This window comes from Fundulus heteroclitus, chromosome 21, assembly GCF_011125445.2.
Source record: "Fundulus heteroclitus isolate FHET01 chromosome 21, MU-UCD_Fhet_4.1, whole genome shotgun sequence".
Lineage (NCBI taxonomy): Eukaryota > Metazoa > Chordata > Actinopteri > Cyprinodontiformes > Fundulidae > Fundulus > Fundulus heteroclitus.
This window is the reverse complement of record NC_046381.1, coordinates 23,694,626-23,711,107: the sequence shown is the minus strand read 5'-3', so window position 1 is coordinate 23,711,107 and position 16,482 is coordinate 23,694,626. Positions and strand designations below refer to the sequence as shown.

General features: G+C 41.4%; 1 long non-coding RNA gene across 1 annotated transcript; it reads right to left on the bottom strand.

Annotated features, from left to right (window-relative positions):
- Nucleotides 1–5,001: 5,001 nt before the first annotated feature.
- Nucleotides 5,002–9,536, bottom strand: LOC118556882. The gene is made up of 3 exons (XR_004927447.1): nucleotides 9,379–9,536; nucleotides 6,611–6,781; nucleotides 5,002–5,302 (listed from the first exon to the last, which is right to left on the bottom strand). It is a non-coding gene; the product is annotated as an uncharacterized LOC118556882 (long non-coding RNA).
- Between the last annotated feature and the right edge of the window lie 6,946 nt (nucleotides 9,537–16,482).

Here is a 16,482-nt window from a genome sequence, read left to right as displayed (position 1 = left end):
GCCATAGTGACTTCAGAATAATAATTCTTATAACAATCATCCAGCTACCCATTTCAAATAATTCACATGGACTTCATTGAATTAAATCAGAGTGAAGGAAAAAAAGTATTGTCTAGTGATAATAGATGTTTTTTCTAAATGGATAGAACTGTTTCCAGCAAAGCACCCAGATGCAGTGACAGTAGCTAAAGCTTTGTCAAAGACATTATACCTAGATATGGTATGCCAGAAAAAATCTACAGTGACAATGGCACTCATTTTGTAAACCAGGTGATCAAAAAGATAGGACAGTACTTTCACATAGACTTAAAGAATCATTGTTCATATCACCCTCAAAGTGCAAGACTTGTGGAAAGAATTACAACACAAAAAACTGACTGAAAAAGTGCATGGAGGAAACAGGAAGACCATGGACTCAGTGTCTAGGCCTGGTCAAGCTACACTATAATATTACAACATCAGCAGGTTTAACCCCCTATGAGACATTGTTTGGCAGGCAGTACAGGCTGCCATATTTTAATGAATGGGAATTGAAAGAAGAAACTGACTTAGCAGATTATATGAGAAAAATGTTGAAAAAACAGAAATTGCACAGCACTGAGTCTCCCTCTGTGTCTCAACAGGAGATCCAGTTAGTGGAACCAGGGGACTGGGTGCTGATCAAAAGCATTAAAAGGAAACACTGGCATTCACCCAAGTGGGAAGGACCTTTTCAAGTGCTCCTTACCACCCCTACAGCAGTAACAATAGCAGAAAGGTCCACCTGGATCCATTTATCTCATTGTAAAAAGGCAATTCAGGCTGAAAGCTCCGATAGGGAAAGTACTTAACAGTCTGATAATAGGGTGGACCCAGACATTTAGAGTCGGTGAAATCTGAAAGTCAGCGAAGCAAAAGAGGATACGGAACCAAGTAGAGGAATTCAGTTTGAATGACGCATTAAGCTGTATTACACTAAAGAGGAAAAATGAATACCCTTTTACTGATAATTGCGTGCGTTTTCTTTAATCTGGTAGAAACCACAATAGACTATTATGACAAATCACCCGAATTATCAACAACCTTCCCGAACCCATGTTTAAAGACAGAACAGTTTTTTTTTTCTTCCCGTTAATGTTAGACCCAATCCCAACCAAGTTGTTTAAGGAGATATTCCCTTTGATCAGTGGCACTATTTTAGACATGATTAATCTATCCTTAGTAAATGGATATGTACCACAGGTTTTGAAAGTAGCTGTTATTAAACCTTTACTTAAGAAACCTTCTCTTGATCAAGATGAGTTAGTAAATTACAGACCTATATCTAATCTTCTTTTCTTATCTAAAATTCTTGAGAAAGTAGTTGCTAATCAACTTTGTGAACATTTACAAAGTAATGACCTACTTGAGGAGTTTCAGTCAGGCTTCAGAGCTCATCATAGCACTGAAACAGCTCTGGTGAAGGTCACTAATGATATTCTCATGGCCTCAGATAATGGACTTGTGTCTATACTTGTCCTGTTAGATCTCAGTGCTGCGTTTGATACAGTTGATCACAATATTCTCCTACAAAGACTTGAACATACTGTAGGGATTAAGGGGAAAGCATTAGGCTGGTTTAAATCTTATCTGTCAGACAGATTCCAATTTGTTCATGTTAATAATAAATCTTCCTCAAACTCTAGGGTCACCTGTGGAGTACCACAGGGTTCAGTCCTTGGACCAATTCTCTTTACTATATATATGCTTCCGATTGGCAAAATTATCAGACAGCATGGGATTAATTTCCACTGTTATGCTGATGATACTCAGCTATATTTATCCATAAATCCTGATGAATCCAATCAATTACTTCGACTGCAGTCATGTCTTGATGACATCAAAAGCTGGATGACTTTAAATTTCCTGCATCTAAATTCTGACAAGACCGAAGTTTTAATCTTTGGGCCAGAGTCCTCAAAAAATAAACTTCTTAACCAATCACTTAATCTGGGTGGCATTAACCTGGCCTCTGGTAATAAAGTAAAAAAATCTTGGTGTTATTTTTGACCAAGACATGTCATTTAAATCCCATATTAAACAGGTTTCCAGAGTTTCCTTTTTTCACCTCCGGAATATCGCCAAAATTAGAAACATTCTGTCCAGGAGTGATGCTGAAAAACTGGTCCATGCATTTGTTACTTCAAGGCTGGACTATTGTAATTCTTTACTATCAGGAAGTCCACAAAATGCAGTTCAAAGCCTTCAGCTGATCCAAAATGCTGCAGCAAGAGTTCTGATGAAAATCAACAAGAGGGATCATATTTCTCCAATTTTAGCTTCCCTTCATTGGCTTCCTGTTAAATCAAGAATAGAATTTAAAATTCTTCTTCTAACGTATAAAGCCCTTAATAATCAAGCTCCATCATATATCAGAGCTCTGATTACCCCGTATGTTCCTAACAGAGCACTTCGCTCTCAGACTGCAGGTCTGCTGGTGGTTCCTAGAGTCTCTAAAAGTAGAATGGGAGGCAGATCCTTTAGCTATCAGGCTCCTCTCCTGTGGAACCAACTCCCAGTTTTGGTCCGTGAGGCAGACACCCTGTCTACTTTTAAGACTAGGCTTAAAACTTTTCTTTTTGACAAAAATTATAACTAGTGACTCATGTTACTCTCAGCTACCTTTATAGTTTTACTGCTATAGGCTTAGGTTACTGGAGTATATCAGGATCTAATTTTCTCACTATATTGAGTTCTACTGTTCTTCAATTATGCATTATGTGTTGTTATTTCTGCTTTAACTTTCTGTTCTCTCTCTTTTCTCTTCATAGTAGGTACACCTGGTCTGGCGTTCTGTTAACTTTGACATCATCCAGAGAAGACGACTCACCTGCTACTACCATCTAATGTAGAACAGATTACTAGATCAATGTGTGCTTCTGTGCTTTTTTGTTTCTCTTGTTGTGTCTCTGTTCTGTCTTCTGTAACCCCAGTCGGTCGAGGCAGATGACCGTTCATACTGAGCCCGGTTCTGCCGGAGGTTTTTTTTTTTTTCCCGTTAATGGGTGGTTTTTCTTCCCACTGTCGCTTCATGCTTGCTCAGTATGAGGGATTTTAGCAAAGCCATGTACAATGCAGATGACTCTTCCTGTGGCTCTACGGTTCCCCAGGAGTGAATGCTGCTTGTCGGGACTTTGATGCAATCAACTGGTTTCCTTATATAGGAAATTTTTGACCAATCTGTATAATCTGACCCAATCTGTATAATATGATTGAACTTGACTTTGTAAAGTGCCTTGAGATGACATGTTTCATGATTTGGCGCTATATAAATAAAATTGAATTGAATTGAATTGAATTGAATTGAATTGAAATTTGGTAATTTGACCTCAACATGGTGTAAAACTATAGTCACAGTCAGTCGCCATTTTTCCCCTGTTTCTAGAGTGGACGTCTGGTGGTGGTGTGGAGATGACAGGTTGTTTGATAAATTACCTAGAAATGTATCAGGAACATGTGGTTTAGTCTCTCTCCTGTTACCTGTTAAAGTATACCCCATGATTGTCACGGAACTAATGATGCAAGTAGCAAGAGCTTTCCACAAAAGTGGAGTTTTAGAGCAAAGAGAGAGATCTCGTGGCAGCTGGCAACCCCACATATATAGATGCCATAGGGGTCCCAGACGAATACAAATTAGTAAATCAAGTCACCTCAGGGTTTGAATCAACATTGTTATGGTGGTGTACTATCAACAAGAATGTGGAGAGAATAAATTGCATTCATTGCAATGTGCAACGACTAGGAAATTGGACACAGAGTGGTTTTGAAGCAGCACATGGACAACTGGCTGCGACCTTACTCATGGCTTTTCAGAATAGAATTGCTCTAGACATGTTACTGTCAGAAAAAGGAGGAATCTGTGCAATTTTTGGTGAGCAATGTTGTACTTTTATTCCAAACAACACAGTCCCAGACGGCAGTCTCACTGTCGCCCTCGAAGGCCTACAGTCACTGAATGATAAAATGAAGGAGCATTCCGGGGTGGACACGTCCATGTGGGACTCATGGTTGAATATTTTTGGTAAATACCGCACCCTTATTTCATCAGTGCTTGTGTCCAAAGCTGTGTTTCCCACCATCTTGACCCTTTGTGGGTGCTGATGCATCCCATGTCTTCGAGGTTTAACGCAGCAGTTAATAACTACTGCAATAGCTCCTCCGCAGGTACGGTATCTTCTTTTGGCTCCCAGTGACGATGCAGATGACCAGGAAGAAGAAGACAATTGTAACATAGAAACTTCATTTGTCGACCAGGTGTAAACTCACAACCCCTCCAAGTGTATGTGATAATGTTGCTGTTACTCCATGATCTAGCAGCCGAAAATCGTCGATGAAGTGTCTGTTTAGTGAAATTTGTAATGGTATTTTTCATCTGACATTATACACCATAAACAGGGGGGAAATGTTGGAATAAATGTTTATACTTCATTAACCGATTTATCTTGTTATGATGTAGTAATGTAAGCTTCTGATATAATCATATTACTCACATGATAGCTTAATCATGTCCGTGTGAAGAAACAGGAGACGCCCTGCTTCATCGCTTCCTGAAACAAGAAGACTCAGCTACAAGATTATGTGCTGACTGAACGTGATTGCTCAGCTGTGTATCTTTGTTGACAACTGAGGCTGTAACTATCTTGTTTCCCCACCCTTCAGTACAGCCTCAGTCATGTAACTAGGGAAACGCCCCAGACTTAATAAAATCCAGAGGAGAATGCTGAGACTGGCAGAGTGGGTTGGAGATTGTAACTGTGCGGTCTGTTCTTATTTTCCTCGCGAGTAAAACGAAACTAACTGTCTTTGTGCCTTTCTTTCCCTTTGTTGTATGATTTTTTAGGTGCTTAGACCTGACACTTACCAAACATTTGCAGAAAACATCTAAAGTCTCATGTAAAACCTCCAGAAACTGCATCACAATGAAGCAAACATGCAGCCTGAAAAGTTTAGAGTTGAACTTTATTTCTGATTTTGTGTTACAGGCTGAAAATGGATCAAAAAGAAAAAAGATAAACTTTACAGTTTCATCAAATTCAGATCAAAACTACATGGAGCCACTAAATGCAGCTTAGTTTTCATATTATCCTCATTGGTCCACAGAAACAAACAATATCAGACACCAAGTTACAGACATGATTAGATGAATCGGATCAACATCTCTAAACTCAGAGTTCATCATCAGGATCCAGTCAGTCTCTCTACATGCAAACTGCTGCAACTTCAACCTCTGGATCATCAGGAGAGCTCAGCTGCTCTTGTAAACCAAGATGATCCCAACCACTCCCTGTAGAGAGAAGAAGGAGCAACAGAGGAGATCAGTGAGTGTTTGCAGCCTCTGGATGCTGAACATTAACATCTTATCCGTTTCTGAAACATCAGCTGTCTAAAGGCCGGGCCTACATGTACGCTATTTTCAGTCGTGGCACTCATATACAACTCAAACTAAACGACGCAACCATAGGGTTTAAAAGTTCACAGATCACGAAACGTGTTGTTACAGTGTACGGCCCGGAGCTCGGATCCGACCTAACCGCTCACACTGTACGTTCAAAAACCACACATTGGACTCAGCCCCATAGAGAGATTGCGCTGCTCGGACTCCTCTACCCAGAAGCCAAATGTAGACAATAGAAAAATAAATAGATAGAAGTGTTGATCCTCACTGTTAAATGTGAGGCTCACTAGAACAAAACACACTGCCTTGGCATTTTGTTGTTTGCGCATGTGCAGTGCGTGAGGTAGGGGGAAATCGGCTCGTAGACGCTCGTAACTGCTTCAACAGCAGGAAGTGCTCACGATCACGCAGGATCACTCATGGGGGCCGACTGAATTTCAAACATATTTGATTTTCATCCGACTGTCTGATTCCTGATCGGGAGGTGGTTGTGAGGCTAAACGCCCCTCGTTACCCTCTGTATACTCCACGACGCAGGACGTACGATCAAGCTGAAACTCAACCTGATCCACAAAGTTCTTGCACGACTGAAGAATGGGCCCAAAACGGCAAAAACGGCATAAGAAACAGGCTGTCCCTGAACACATCTGGATGAAGCTAATTACAGAAGGACACATGTCCAGATGTTCTGATTGGACTTCAGCAAAGCTTCTGCTCTGTAGAAAGACCACATGGTAACTAAAAGTAATGATGGGCTGTGAAATCTGTGATTTGCAGGCTGCAGTCAGACTGATCTCAGAGCTGTGACTAAGATGAAACTGATCAGCTGTTTCCTGCTGAAATTAGAGAACAAAGAGTCTGAGATCAGATCTGATGCTCCACAGCTTGATGAATGAGGACCACTGTCTCTAGACATGGTGGAAGGCTGTCAGCTGGAATCCAGCTGCATTTCCTGGAGACATGAACACAACAACAACAGTTATCTTCCCATGGACACAAACACAGGAACACAGCAAGCTGCTGGCCCCTCTGATTGGCTCATTGTTGTCTTTGTGTCCAATCAGGAAGCCTATCATCATTCTCCTCCCACTGAGAAGCTGCAGCTTTACTGGAAACACTGGATCTTTGCTCTGGTACCAACTGGGTTCAGAACAGTTCTGCTGACAGCAGCTGGACTAACTCCAACCATCTACTTACACAGATTCCAGTTTGTAGTTCGGACTCCTTACAAGATCCTGGAGCTGCTGAACATCTGACGCCTTCAGGTTGTTTCTTCTCAGTACCAGTATTGTCAGATGGGACGGGTTGGACCTCAGAGCCGAGACCAGATGATCACAGCTGATCTTTGACAACCAGCATTCCCACAAGCTGAATAAAGAATAAAAGATGTGAGCCACCAGGATGCAGTCCAACAGAACCAGTTAAAGAACTCATTAATATTAATGACAACAGGCTGCTACTTCAATAAAGACCATCTGACTTCAGCTCTTCAACAATCAACAATATCAGAACTTTCAATAGTTAAAACTTGTAAAGCAGTTTTTACAGTCCTGAGGTCTCACTTAAGCAACAATGCACGCACACACCAGCAGCCATTTTCCTTTTTAGATCACAGCTGTACCGATACATTTGGTACCAGGTTCTGGCTCAGGTTCTGCCCTCTATCCGCCCAGATTCAACCAGAAACGGTCGATGAAAAGCACCCCATGAATGTTAATGTTTATAAGAAGGTGTCAGCTGTTCATTTTTTCATCATGGTGATGTGGCAGCCATGGGGAAAAAATCAGAGAAACATTGAGAAAATTTCCCAGAGAGGCATTTATCAAATGCGGAAATCAGAGGTAAAAGCTCAGATATTGTACAGATTAAAACAAGTTGTTAATAAACTGTTAAAATAAGTTGTTTAAAAGTAAACCACGCTGTGTTCCATGTTGAAATTTCCCTGTAGCTGTGGGTTCAGATCCACATGCAGAGGAGAGAGGTTTCCCCCACCAATATAACCCCCCCCCCTTCCCCTTAAAAATGTGAGCACTGCCTGGGCGTGAGCAGAAAGCCTCTTTCTCTGCTCTCTGGGGGTTGGAGAGCTGCCTTTCAGCTCCTCAGAGGGAGGTGGAGCCACTTTCCCTTGAGGGTAACAGCAGAATGCATGCTTGGAGTCAGAAGCAGGATATTGGCCAGTGCTCATTATTGGCCAGGAAATATTTAATCCTTGAAAGCCTGTTTTCTCAATTCTCCATCTGCACGGTCTTCCAGCAGTGCCAATGCATCCAGCAAGCAGCATTACGCACGAGTGTAATTTACTGTTTGCAGCAATTAAAGTGATTGCTGCATGCCTCGTCACAATAATCTGTGGAACACGTCACCCTGGTGATCATTGGAGAGAGGAATGTAAAGGTAGAAAACCCAGAGAGGATGTTAGCAGACTTTTATTTAAGATTTAAGATGGCTAATGGGCATTTTTATTTAATTCAAATGTCTCTCGACTGGCCTGGGAACACCTTGGGATTCCCCTGGAGGAGCTTGCTCAAGTGGCTGGGGAGAGGGACGTCTGGGCCTCCCTGCTAAAGCTGCTACCCCCGCGACCCGACCCCGGATAAGCGGAAGACAATGAATGGATGGATGGATGGATGAAATGTCCATGGTGTATTTAAGAGTCACCAGTACAAAAATGAGTAATTCTCTGGTTTTCAATGCTTCTGATCAAGATGACCTATGATTAAAGTCTGTAGCTCTATGCTTCTTCTGGAAGGGTGATATATTAAAGAATTATTTTTGTTCTTTGACTATGTATTTTGGGAAAAACTGGTTCGTTTTAAACTAAGAGCAACATATATGCTCGTGCTCTGTAATGTTTCTCACATAAAACTTAGAACCACATGTGTTATTTTGTTATAACTTGTTTTAACTTGTGGTGGGAACTTATGACAATGTGTTGTGAGAAAGACTGATTCAATCTCTGTATTCTGTATTTTGCTTATATTTGTATTCTGAGTTCAATGTTATTTTGCTTCACACACTGCTGAGATGCTGGGAACGGTTTTTGTTTTGGAAACATGTTTTGGAAACGGGACGAACAGCCCAGATGGGAGAGAGAACTGGCCACTCTCGCTTCCATCTGACACTTTGTTTACTAGTATGAAAAGGAGGGAACTGCCCTCAGTCAATGAAGTCTGCCGTGGGTTCGTGTGGACGCCCGGTGGCGTTGATGTTGCTCTGACCGGACTGACCGACTTCCCAGGTCTGTGCCATGGTAAGAGACCTGTTGAACATCACGCCTGTTTGAAAGCATGTTGCTTTAATTGCTTGCTACTTTGCGTGTGTGAAGTGCTTGCTGTTTTGTGTTGCTATATTCTGTGGGGAATAATAAAGGACATAGTAATTCTAGCAAAAATAGTGTTGCTGTTTGTTTGCTGTATTCTGTGGGGAATAATAAATATGGGCGCTATTATCCTAACAGAAACAGTGTTTGAGTCCTTATTTGTGTGTTGCCGATCTCTTCCGAACCTGAATAAAGATTTCATAAAACAAAGGGTTAATGCTGCTCAGACAGGAACTATTTTTTTAACCAATCAGTAGAGTCTGACCCAATCTGTATAATTCTTATAATTTTACTTGGGAAAGTGCCTTGAGATGACATGTTTCATGAATTGGCACTATATAAATAAAATTTTATTGAATTGAAACTCTGTCAGCTTCACCATCAGCTCCATCAATACAATCTCAGGTACTCCAGCCAAATTATTGACGTTTCACAGAAGACAAGCAGGTCAGCAGGAATTGAGGAAATATGAGCAAATGCAGATTAATGCAAATGAAATAACACACTAAAAAAAACATGATGTCATGGAGAATAATTAATGTAAAACTGACTTTAGGAGCTGAAACTCCCAGAACCAGATGTCTGCAGTTTAGTGTCAACACAACTTTAACATCATAAATATCCAAACTAAAACATGGAGTCTGACCTCAATATCTGTAGTTTGCACCGTCGATTCTGAAGAAAACCACAGAGCTCCTTCACTCCAGCATCTGTCAGATAGTTCCAGCTCAGGTTCAGTGATGTCAGATGGGACGGGTTGAACATCAGAGCGCCAACCAGAGAAGAACAGCTGATCTCTGACAAACTGCAGCCCCACAAACTGAATAAAGTATAAAAAATGTGAGCTGAAGCCAACAAGATGTGGGTTAAAACTGAACAAATAAATAATAAAATGTAGAAAATAAATTTCCCTGAATGTAAAAGTCACAGAATTATGATGAGCTGATGGCTGATATTTGATCCAATAAAACTGATTTAAAGAGTTAAACCCTGCAGAACCAGAACATTTTATCATGATATGTTAGAATATTTCAGTTGGGCCTTCAGTGGTTCTGAGCTGGAACTAAACTGGACTTTAATAACCAAACTGTGACATCAAAGCTGTTAACTAATGCTGCTGTGATTGAATGGAAGCAGCTCATTTTCACATTGACAGTAACCTTTTATTGTGGAGAACTGAGGGATTTATCTGAAGGCTCAACAGCTGCAATAATTACACTTCACTCATTTCTAAACACATGAATACATGACTGAGAATAGAACCGCTTCTACCTGTTCAGCTGTCATACAGGATGCTGCATCACAAACAGAACCAGACTGATATCAGCAAGGAAAGCAAAACAAATTCCTAACAAACATCAGATTTCTTCATCCAAACATCCAAGCTGAGATTCAACTGGAGGCCAGCAGTTCAGAGCTCAGTGTTGCTTCAGTCCAAAAGGTGGAGCCCAGAACTAATGGACCTTTTCCAGTTTTTACTCTACATCACAATCAAAGTCAGAATCAAGTTAAATCGCCAAGTAGGTTTGCACTTACACAGAATTTGACTTGGTGTTGATGGTGCAGACAAAATAAAATAAAATAGAATAGATATATATACAGAACCTATATACACATAGTACACTGTGCGTTAATGTAACGCAGAAGCTTTTAAGTCCTGAACGGGGGAGAGAGACAGTGTCCAGTATCATGGGCGGCTCTTTGCCTTGTTCATAAGGCCGGTAGCGGATGGGAAGAAACTGTTCTTGTGGCGTGAGGTTTTGGTCCTGATAGACCGCAGCCTCCTGCCAGAGGGAATTGTCTGAAATATTCTGTGACGGGGGTGAAGGGATCAGACACAATCTTTCCTGCACGTCTCAGAGTCCTGGAGGCGTACAGGCCCTGGAGAGATGGAAGATTGCAGCCAATCACCTTCTCTGCAGACCGGATGACACGCTGCAGTCTGCCCTTGTCCTTAGTGGTGGCACCAGCGTACCAGATGGTGATGGATGAGGTGAGGATGGACTCAATGATGGAGGGATAGAACTGCACCATCATTGTCCTTGGCAGGTTGAATTTCTTCAGCTGCCTTCTTCAGTAAGTCCATCCTCTGTTGGGCTTTCTTGGTGAGGGAGTTGATGTTCAGCTCCCACTTTAGGTCCTGGGAGATGATAGTTCCCAGGAGGAGGAAAGACTCCACAGTGTCAATGGTGGAGTCACAGAGGGTGATGCAGGGGCAGATCCAGGATTTTTTAAAGGGGGTTGCGCACCTTAGGGTCATGTCAAGACAATGTGAGGCTAAATAACCAGAGAACGCCATCTTTACTCTTTCACACTACCCTAATTATTCATCTAAGGGTTTTTGAATTGATAATCACTTTAATGGATGAACATAAGTGGAATTAGCAAGATTACATTATTGTAATTGAAAAAGGATTTTTAAGCCAAAATCTCTCGGTTTTTACAGCATGCACAAGGTTAAAAAGTAGTTTGAAGAAAAAAATATATCCCTAACAAATAATCAATTAAAGGTTTTCTTTATTTCCAGAAATTATATTTATTAGGTAAAATGAAAAAAAAGACCCAAGGACTTAATAACAGTTTGGTATGGTTCAAGTGATAATACTGAATATATTTTAATGAGAAAAACTATGTTGAGAAAAAAACTGTATAGTAAGTTAAACCAATTAACATGTATGGTGAAGTTAAGCTATAGGCCTATAATAGAACAGTAAGACTTGACAAAGAATATTGTTCTCATCTACAACACCTTCAACTTTATGATGACGATGATAATGGGTTTCCAAATGTCAATCTTCTGGGATGCTTCTGGGCAAATATGTCTATGATTTTGTTGATGATTAAATGGATGTTCTTATGGACATGCATAAGTAGCAAAGCCACAAACCTTTCTTGTCCCATAGTCGACAAAGTTTTTACTGCTTTATGGCCCGAGTTAGCACCTTCCAGAGAAGCGCTTGTAACAGGTATAACTGACATTTTTGGGAAGCACTTCATATTTGTTATCCTTAGAATTTCAGGGAGAGTGTAAAATACAGGAAACTGGATCCAGAATTCAACCAAGCAGGTCAGTGACGTTTCGAACAAGTTTATTAAAGGAACGCCGACGCAGGCACACGGGGCTTGCTGCTCGCTCTGATACTGGAAACCTCCCTGTAGCAGAGGCAACAGGTTAGTGATCAGCTGGTGGTGTCGGGCAAGAATGAAGGAGGCTGGATCACTAACCTGGTTGTGGGACTCCGAAGCTGGGGATTTAACTTCGGGCCGGGGTTCCAGTGCTGAAGCCGTAGAGCTAGTACAGACGGGCAGACAATCCGATAGGGGAAATCCAGGGGCGTTATCCAGAGGGGTCCGGGTCCGATCACAGAGAAGCTGATATCCAGCGGCAGCACAGAGAGGGGAATCCGAAAGGCGAGGTCCAGGTCCAGTCCAGGTTCGGTAACAAACAGGCTCAGAGAAATCACAGGGAACGGGCAGGCTCGGAAACGGAGGGCAGAATCAGGTCGAACTCAGACAGGCAGAATAAGGAAACGCTGGAATGCTCGTACGGGTGGCTTGAGACAATCTGGCACTGGCTTCTGATCTGCACGGGGATTATAAGGAGGTGAAAACAGGTGGAACCGATGAGGACTAATTGCAGGCAGGGTGGAGAATGAGCAGGTGTGCTGAACAGAGGAAAAGATCAGAGCCAGTGCCGAGATCGTCACAGAGAGAGCTGGGTTTTTCCACTGATGATGACCACTTTGTGTGCCACAACTTCATTTCCTGTTTGAATGTTGATCCTGATGGTAGATCATCTTTATATAATGCAAAGATCTCTTTCTCACTCTTATTGTTCATCACACGCAAGTGGCTTGGCAATAGTTTTAATCGTGTCACGTTGTAATAACTCGAGACCTGAGCTGTGAGCAATTCAAATTCATGCTTGGACAGACCCGGCTGCAGAAACAATTTACAGGGGGGGGGCATTCAATTTTTTCAGGGGGGCACACTTTAAAAAAAAAAAAAGATTTAAATGCTTCAGGCTGAACAGTGGCTCTGTGACAACTACACTGCTATGAAAGAAACTCAATAAAATCCCAAAATCTAAAAAACCAAAAGCAATAGTGTTTTCAGTGTTATCACTGGTATATTATCATTTATAAGGGTATTCTGCGTCTGCTCCCCTCATACCCCTGTGAGTACATTCAACCAAGAGTGACTGGACTCTATTCTCTACGTTCTCAAGAGTCTCTGCTTCTGTCTGTACCTAGTATCTGCACTGAAGCTGGAAAGACAGCTTTTCAGTACTCTGCCCCCACAGCATGGAACAATCTTCAGAAAGACTGGCAGTTGAAGGATTTGATTCCAATCGGACATTTTAAACGATTGCTCAAAAGTTTGGAAATGAGATCTATGGTTTGTAACTGTTTTATGAAATTCTAATTTAAATAGATGTTATTGTAAACTGTAATGTAATTTGTAATGTAATCTTTTGCCGCTATCTTTGCCAGGACTCCCTTGAAAAAGAGATTGTTAATCTCAATGGGACTTTTCCTGGTTAAATAAAGGAATAATAACAATTAAAAAAAAATAAGCAGGTTTCCACCCATTTAAGCTTCTTTTGAACACATTGAGCTAGAACAAAAATAGCTTATAGGCAGGTTGTAAAAATTTGTGAAGCTTTTCACATTTGTTGGGCTTTTAGAAAAAATTAATAACAAAATATATTTCAAAATAGTTGTCTATGTCTGGAAGAAAACTAAAACCCTTTTAATAAAATGCCATCTCATTGAACTCATTTTACTGGTCAATTTATTTTTAAAAGTAGTCTAATTTGACATCATCAATGAATAATAGTTATAATGAAAAATGTTTATTGTTATAATAAAGCACGGAAAGAATAATGGTTGATCAAGTGTCACTATGAAATTGTATTGGTAAATGTAAACGCCCCCAGAGGGGTTGAGCTCTACTGGTCAACTTAAAATGATTTCATGGTTGTGTGAAAGAGAAATGTTTGATTGAGCTATATTCTGTATGCAAAATTACATTTATATCAAGGTAGATTTATTACTCATGTCGGGAAACTATTGAATCATTATTTTTTTCGGGTTGATATATCATGATTGTTAAAGTGATCTTGTGTGTTATTTGGTTGACTGATTGAAAATTTTGTGTACATTGTGGCATGTCCTTATGTGTTTAATATTTCTGCACTTTTGACATGAGAGAGTTTGAGATATTGGTTTGTTTTTTTCTTTTTAGATGGGCAGGTTTTATGCTTTTTTTGGGCTGGAAACTAACAGGGAGATACAGCAACCTGTAGCGCTGTGTCTTGACTCAAAAGTCAAGCATTAGCATACATAAACATGAGCACTGGTGTCAGGGTAATCACTGACAGAAATAAAAATTCATACTAGGTTCTGTAATTACAGCAGCTAGGAGAACAAGGATCACAACAAAGCAGAGTTCCCTTCTGCCTGCAAGTAACCCAAGTTTCTTCAATTTGGGAGTTTTACTGCTTGGTTCTGCTCCTTGTGCTCCTAGCGCTCATAGCTAAACCTACCTAGCCTGAATGTTTACTCCACTGTTGACTTCAATGCTGACATTTCAAACAGAAATTAATAGTGCTGCTTCCAGATCACTCTTGCTTGCTTGTTTGTCTCTTCTTGTAATTATTTGGTAATCAGACCGAATAGCCATCCCGGACTGCCGACACTGACGGTGATATGTATGACTATTTGTATGACCCAACTGTCCAGCTGTAATTGGCTAGCAAGTTGTCCTCAGTCGTTGATCTGATTGGTTGATTTGGATGATTGACACATGAAAGATAGTACTAATCGAATGATGGCCACTCCGAGCTTAAATACGAAAAAAACTACAGCTTCACCCCAATGCCCGCCCATGCCGCTGGGTCTGTGCCCAGATATCAGGAGTCTGGACCGCCGCGCCGGCGGCAGCGCGTTATAGATGACAGGCACTGGCTATTGATCCTAATTATATGAATGATGTTAAAAATTTTGGGCTCTAAAAAATAGTTTCCAAAAGGGGAGTGCGCATGCCACCTGCGCCCCCGCCTGTATCCGCTACTGTGGTGGGGGTAGATGGGGCTGAGATCTTCCTGAAGTCCAAAACCATCTCCACTGTTTTTACAGTGTTGAGTTCCAGGTTGTTCTCCTTGCACCAGGTTACCAGATGGTCAGCCTCCAACCTGCAGCCGGACTCGTCACCATCAGAGATAAGTCTGATCAGATTGGTGTCATCTGCGTACTTCAGGAGCTTGACAGACTGATGACTGGAGGTGCAGCTCTTGGTGTACAGGGAGAAGAGCAGAGGAGAAAGAACACAGCCCTGAGGGGAGCCAGTGCTCAGAGACATGTTTTCTCAGCTTCACCTGCTGCTTCCTGTCAGACAGGAAGTCTGTAATCCATCTGCAGGTGGATTCAGGCACACTCAGCTGGGAGAGCTTCTCCTGAAGCAGAGCTGGGATGAATGTGTTGAAGGCAGAGCTGAAATCCACAAACAGGATCCTGGCGTACGTTCCTGCAGAGTCCAGGATGTGGTGAAGGGCCAGGTTGACAGCGGTGTCTGCAGACCTGTTGGCTCTGTAGGCAAACTGTAGGGGTCCAGGAGGGGGTCAGTGATCTCTTTTAGGTGAGAAAGCACAAGGCGCTCAAAGGACTTCATAACCACAGAGGTCAGAGCAATGGGTCTAAAGTCATTAAGTCCTGTGGTCCTTTGCTTCTTGGGAACAGGGATGATAGTGGAGGATTTGAAGCAGGTTTGCACGTGACATGTTGCCAGTGAGGTGTTAAAAATGTTTGTGAACAGTGGAGACAGCTGATCAGCACAGTGCTTCAAGGTAGATGGAGAGACAGAGTATGGTCCAGCAGCTTTCGGGGGCTTCTGTCTTCTGAAGAGTTTGTTCACATCTCTCTCATGAATGGAAAGAGTTGTCACTGAGGAGGAGGTGGAGGTGACCTCTTGGGTGGTGTCATGGGGAGTGGATGCAGGACTGTCCCTTTGTCTATCGAAACGACAGTAGAAGTTGTTCAAGTCATTGGCTAAATGTTGGTCGTTCAATTGGTCGTGGAATTTGTGATCTGCCTAAGCCCTTTCCAGACAGAAGCAGAGTCGTTGGCTGAAAACTGGTTTTGCAGTTTGGTGTCTCTGACTCCTTTTTGTGGGTTATATTAGATGATGCTGGATTCACGGTGAGGATATTTACAGACAGTCTGCAGTCATTTCAACAAGTCCTCCCATTGTTTAGGTCCTGGCTCACTGAAAAGTGCTCCTAGAAAGTAGAGCTGAACAATTTTAGGAGAACATGGCTGTACAACGAGCAGACAGGACCCACCGGACTCTGTTTAGGAACATTTTTATTTTACAATATGCTGAATTATAAATTAAGCACATAATTATAATTTAACAGTTTTTTGATGCAACTGACAAAATAAAAAGAATTTGGTTTTCTCACACATTTTTAAACTTTTAAATACTTTTGCCAAGTTCTAACAAAACAGGAACCTGTTGGATTACTGAATAAAAAAAATCAGTTGAATAGAATAAAATATTTTATATAATAATCCCCACAAAATCCCTCAACAACACCTGAGCTTTAAGCAATGTCTTTTTTGATTACTCTAGTAAAGAAGTGACAAAAACAGACTTTACCATGAAGATCCTCAGTGTGGATTAGTAAAATATCAGCTAGATGTCTGCAGTTTAGTGTCAACACAACTTTCACATCACAAATATCCAAACT